The sequence below is a fragment of the Dipodomys merriami genome, unplaced genomic scaffold, assembly GCF_024711535.1.
Source record: "Dipodomys merriami isolate MVZ:Mamm:240054 unplaced genomic scaffold, mDipMer1.0.p SCAF_857, whole genome shotgun sequence".
In the NCBI taxonomy this organism is placed as follows: Eukaryota; Metazoa; Chordata; class Mammalia; order Rodentia; family Heteromyidae; genus Dipodomys; species Dipodomys merriami.
This window is the reverse complement of record NW_027206465.1, coordinates 342,303-348,320: the sequence shown is the minus strand read 5'-3', so window position 1 is coordinate 348,320 and position 6,018 is coordinate 342,303. Positions and strand designations below refer to the sequence as shown.

General features: G+C 48.8%; 1 non-coding gene across 1 annotated transcript; it reads right to left on the bottom strand.

The window, feature by feature from the left end:
* Positions 1–882: 882 nt before the first annotated feature.
* Trnae-uuc (transfer RNA glutamic acid (anticodon UUC)) lies at positions 883–954 on the bottom strand. Its single transcript has one exon. It is a non-coding gene; the product is annotated as a tRNA-Glu (tRNA).
* Positions 955–6,018: the final 5,064 nt, after the last annotated feature.

Genomic DNA, 6,018 nt, shown 5'->3' with positions numbered 1-6,018 from the left:
TAATCAATTCTTCCCTGCTTGGTTCAATACAGACAGAACACCTGATGGTTAGCCAACTTCCCCTCCTGGCTCTGCATCAGGACTTGTGAATCACATGGAGCTTGCCTCACACCTTCTTCATGAAGATGGCCTTTGTGTCCTTGACACTCAGAGCCTTTGACAGAGCAAACTTCGAAGCCACACCGACGCCAGTGTCCTTGTCAGAGGCGCTTTTCGGTGTTCAAAGCGGGGTAGCGTCCTGAGAAAGGACACCAGGCCTCCAGAGGCTCTTCGCCAGTCTGGAGAGGCGGCACCATAAAGGGCTGGAGCCCACAAAGCACTCATTGGGGGGACCCCGAGCAACTGTCACAGAGAAGACTGTGGTTCTACCTGTCGTGCGATAGCACATGAATTCTGGAAGCCCGGGGTTTGGGGAGGGGAAGCGGGGGTATCTGTAACAACCCCATTCTCTTCCTCCTCCTCCAGCCGCCGGAACGGCGAGGGCCGCGTGGAGATCAGCGCACCGCAGGCCCGTCGGGCCTTTCCGGAAAACCCTGCTCCCTTCCGGGCCAAGGCTCAGCAGCAGTGGCTCGGCCTGCACGCGTTCCCAAGTCGCACCGCTCACTTTTAAACAGGAGCACCTTCGGACACTGGCTCCACGTTCCCAGTAGCAGGTGAAGGGCCGTGAGCAAGAAACGGCTCGCTTTCACCTGCTGAGATTCCAGCCCCCTCCGCCTGGACTTCACGGCCGGGTCGGCCGTGCCTGCTGCACCAGGCGGAGGCCGGAGCGCGCTCCCCGGCGCATCTGCCGCGGGCGTCTGGCCGCTCTTGGAAAGCATTGTAACTTTTTCTAAAAATTCTTCTTTTGCCGTTAAAGGAAAGCTAAGTGTTAAAAAGGTGGCGTTCCCACACCGGGAGTCGAACCCGGGCCGCCTGGGTGAAAACCAGGAATCCTAACCGCTAGACCATGTGGGAGACGACGAGCTCACGGAGACGCTTAGGCAAATTGAGTCTCTATCGCCAGCTTCCGCTCGTCCAACCTGGTCTAGTCCCGCCCACCGCCAGCTCGAAACCTCCTCCTGCGCGTGCGCGTCCTCTGGGGCTTAACCCTTTCCGCTCCACGCTCAGTTCCCTCCGCCCGTACCGAGCCCCTTGAACTCTCCTCCGGCCTACACCCTCGCCTTTTGTGTTCTTTATTGGCCAGTCGGCGGTACGGACCACGTGGACGCTAGGTTGGGTGGACCACTGCTGGTGCTTCCCACCTCGAACTCCTGCAGAGCATCGAAGACCCGGTGTGTGGAGTTAAGAGGGTTCTGAAGCAGGAACGCGCTGGAGAAGCCCTAAAGCCTCGGCCAGGGAGGCCAAAGTGACCGGCGGGTGCCACCCACCCAGCCTGCGCGAGGGGCGCCCTCCCCGCCGCCCTCCCACCCTCCCCTCCTTCCCACTCCTCCCCCGTCCCCCACCCTCCCTCCCGCCCTCCTCCCTCACCCCCGCCTCTCCTCTCCCTCCTCTGTCCCCTCCACACTCAGGATCGAGGCTGGCCACACACACACCACCCAGGTCTCTGTAAAGAAACAGAAACCGGAATGAAGACGGGCCTGGAACATTCCAGATTCTGTTGACTCAACGGCTGAAGGCTGGACTCGTGTCACTGAAAGCAGGCTGGGGTGGTCTGTCAATGGAGTTAAAAAAAAAAAAAAAAAAAACCCAACACCCAGCACTGAGCGCGATCCTCACTGCACACATTCACTGGCGACGGGTGAGGGTCCCAGGCGGGGCGCAAAGCCCTTCCACGCGAGGCAGCGAGCAGCTCCCCGGCAGCAGGAGGTGCCTTAGCCCAGCGTCGCGTTTGGACAAGGGCAGCACAAAGAGCCAGTTGTTGGGGGTGGCCAGTGTGGGGTTGCTGAGGCTCCAGCTTGAGCTGAGCGGTTGGCTATGCCTGCGGCAGACACTTCGCCTATTGAAAAACTCAAATCTCTCCTGGCACCTCTCCTGACTCTGATGGGGACTTAAAAGGTCCCTCTGACTGTGGCGAAGGCTTCAGTTGTGACACTCATCAGCAAGGAAGGGGTGCTGAGAGCCCCAAGTTAACTGCATTCATGATGGCCACAGAGTGTATATAATCCAACAGAATTACAAGGGAAAACTGACTGCAAGCCTACTATGCATATCAGATGCGTTTAATACTAATGGTATAGCTATGAGGTAGGTCTTGTAGTCACTTCAGATGCTTCTTTTGATACTTTTTCTGGGTGTTATTGGGGTTTGAACGCCAGGACTGGTGCTTATTGTGCATACACTCTACCACCTGAGCCAAGCACCCAGTCTTCTCTCTACTGTCTTTGAGCAGTCTCATTTGTTTTGTTTTTTAATCAGTGACACAGCTGCTTCCCTTCTGAAAGCACCTGCTTTGGAACAACAAAGAACATCTAGCAAACCAACCTTATCTCCAGAAGTCCTTGCCTCAACACTTGTTAGTTTGGGGAGGCCAGAGATTTCATGTGTCCTTTGCAATTTTATAGGCCCTCATGTTGATAATGATATTTTAATAGTATTTATTTTATTGTAAGGTGAGGTACAGAGGGGTTACAGTCACATACGTAAGGTTTCTGTTGAACAGTGTTGTCCTCTCCCCTGTTTTCTCCCTTCCCCCATCCCTTTTCCCCCCAAGTTGTAAAGTTCATTTCCAGTGTCCTGTAAGTATCGCACGCAGTTGCATTGATTCACCCTTTGTCCTTTGTCTCACCATTTTGTTATGCCTCTTCCCTTCCCCAAATCAGATAAACATTTACAAGTCACAGGGCACCAAAATAAAAAACAATGACAACAGGGGATAAACCAAAGGGGGGAAAAAAGAAATAACTTCACAGAGTACATTAAAAAAAACCCTCGTTTCCATATCTTGGAGTTCATTTCAATTAGCATTTTATATGGTCATATGTACATAGCTATCGAGCTATAAAAGCACCTATGGAAGCTGGGTACCAGTGGCTCATGCCTGTAATCCTAGCTACTCAGGAGGCTGAGATCTGAGGATCACAGTTCAAACCCAACCCAGGCAGGAAACTCTGTGAGACTCTTATCTCCAATGAACCACTAAAAAACCGGAAGTGGCGCTGTAGCTCAAGCAGTAGGGCGCTCACCTGAGCTGAAGAGCTGAGGAACGTGCTCAGGCCCAGAGTTCAAGCCCCACAACTGACAAAAAAAAAAAAAAACAACTACCTATGGAATGGACACTGGTGGTTCATACTTGTAACCCCACCTACTCAGGAAGCTGAGATCTGAAGGAACCTGATTCAAAGCCAGTCAGGGCAGACAAATCCACAATTTGTTATTTCCAAATAACAACAAAACCAGAACTGGAGGTGTGGCTCAAGTGGGAGAGGCTCACACTCGAACAAAAAAGCTAAGCAAGAGCACAAAGACCTAGAGTATAAGCCCTAGTATTTGAAAAATGAAAAGAAAAAAAACCTATGGTTTGAAACCATCCTAAAGATATAAACAAAATGCAAGTATATTTCAGCCTCATTCTCCCTAAACTGAAATTAAGTCCATTTTTCTCTTATGCACTGAATGGAAACTTGAACAGGAACAGAAAACTGTAAATAATAAACTTCAAGTAATGGTATAGAAAGCAGTTAAGGACATTACTCAGTAACTCAGTCTTTATTCTAGGTGATTCTCCCACCTTTACCTCATCTTCCACATTTCCTGCTTGGGCATGATTTCAGGGTAGAAGCAATGGTTCACTGTGTCTGAATGTTTTTCTGTGTGTGTAGCTCACACTGGATCACAAGTGTCTATTCTGGACTTTTCTGTGTTCAGTGACATCACATTAGTAGCTTGAGATGACCAATCTGAGAGCATTTATACCATAGTAATCAAGAAATGCTATAAAGCATTCTTATAACACTATAAAGCATACAGAGTTGGTGAGCTGTTTAAAATGATATGCTGGTTAAATATCATACCAGGACTTCCCTAGGAACTTCTGGGCCTTTACACTATGAGTGTGTGTGTGTGTGTGTGTGTGTGTATGTGAGAGAGAGTGCACGCGCATGCATGTGCGTGCACGCACGCATGCAAGCTAGTATGGGGCTTGAACTCGGGGCCTGGATGCTATCCCTTAGCCTTTTCCCTTAAGACTGGTACAGTATCACTTTAGCCACACTGCCACTTCCAGCTTTTTGGTGGTAGTTAATTGGATATAAGAGTCTCATGAACTTTCCTGCTTAGGATAGCCTTGATCCTCCATCCTCAGATCTCACCTCCTGAGTAGCTAGGATGTAGTATACAAGCATATACACTCTCATTGTACTTGGTGAGTTCTTTAGAGGCAACCCTGCTTCACCCCTGGTTGCAGTGTTTGGCCTAAATCAGTGAAACTGGAATCACCACTGGCTCTCTATATTTCACTTTCCAGCCCCACCCACAGGGATTTCCAAAAGTCACCTTCAGGGAGCAAGGCCTAGAAATGTGAATCTTTGTGAGCATGCTCTCATACATGCCACTGGATATTGGATAAACACCACCAAACTATAAGATTGTAACTTCAATCTGCAAAAGCTCATGATCCCCAAAGCCCAGACTCTCTGATCTATTTCTATCATTTCCCTTTCCTGCTGACAGGCCTGAAAAAAAATGGCTTCTAGTTGTCTAAATTTCCTGGCCAAGCTTTTCCAGCGTCCATACTTTGACCCTGACATAGCCTGTTAATATTATCCTCCAAGCCCATCTGCAGGGAGCCCACAGTGCAGACTCCCACATGCTCCTCTACCAGGCTCTTCTCTCCACTTGTGACCCACAACTCCAAGGCCAGCTCTCCCCATGAAACCACCTCCTGTCTTCCTCCATTATAAGACACCCCCCATTTCCTCTGAGTAGCCAAAGCACAGGTCTTTCAAACATGATGTGGATTGTCACCTTCTTGATTAAACTACTTTTATAGGACGGCCCATGAATAAAAATCAGATCCCATAATCTCCCTGGGAACCTAGTCCAGAACTCAATCATTCTGCCATCCAGTCTTTCCTTTTCTCTAACTTAAATACTTCCTGTTGTATTGCTATGTGAAAGCTGCCACCTTTTAACCACCAGCATGAACAAAATGCTCCTGGGAGAAGTGGGGAACACACACACACACACACACACACACACACACACACACACACACACACACACACACATTTTTGAAGTTTAGCCAAACCAGTGAGCTGCTACATTTCTTTAACTCTAAACACACACACAAAAAAAGCCTTCTTGTTGACACAAGGAACATTTATTCCTGTTCCCATGCATATAAGGCACTGATTCTCTCTGGGCAGCTCTCCCATTTTATCCACCATTTGATATTGGAAAAAAGCCCCAAACATATTGCACTTGCCAGACATCTACATTAGCCAACATGATGCTGGTGTAATTCAGGCCAGTTATTTAGGAGCAAGGTTAGTTTCCATTTCAATGGACCAAGACTCATCCTTTATAATGGCACAAAAATAAATACAGGTTAAACTCTATTCTCCCAAGGAAAGATCTGGTCAGCACCAATGCTCAGCCTGAGGCACAAAGTTACCCTCAGAGCTCTTTTGAGTAATAGCACCTGCCTCTGCCTTCCAAGCAGGGGAGTTCATCTTCATGGCCTAACACTGGGTTCAGTTTCTAAAATTGGATGTGATCTCCAAAGGCCATTGTGATGACATGCTTCCTCAAGAGCTTGGTTGGATCATATAACTGCTCCTCACCTCTCCAAATCTAGTGACATTCTACATATCTGTTGACTCAGGACGAACATCCTTGAACCTCTCACACTGGGTTAGGTGCTTGTTCTGTGGCCCATGCCATCCACTGTTGGGCTGGCCCTGTTTCCCTGCTTCTGTCTATGGTAGATCATACATTCCCTAATGGCAAAGTCTGGTTCTGTGATCCATTTGAATGTGTGTGTGCACGTGCATGCATTTGCACTTGCACTTGTGTACTGGAGCTTTAACTCAGGAATCTGTGCTCTAATGAGGGCCTTTTATGGCTTTTTGTTCAAGGCTG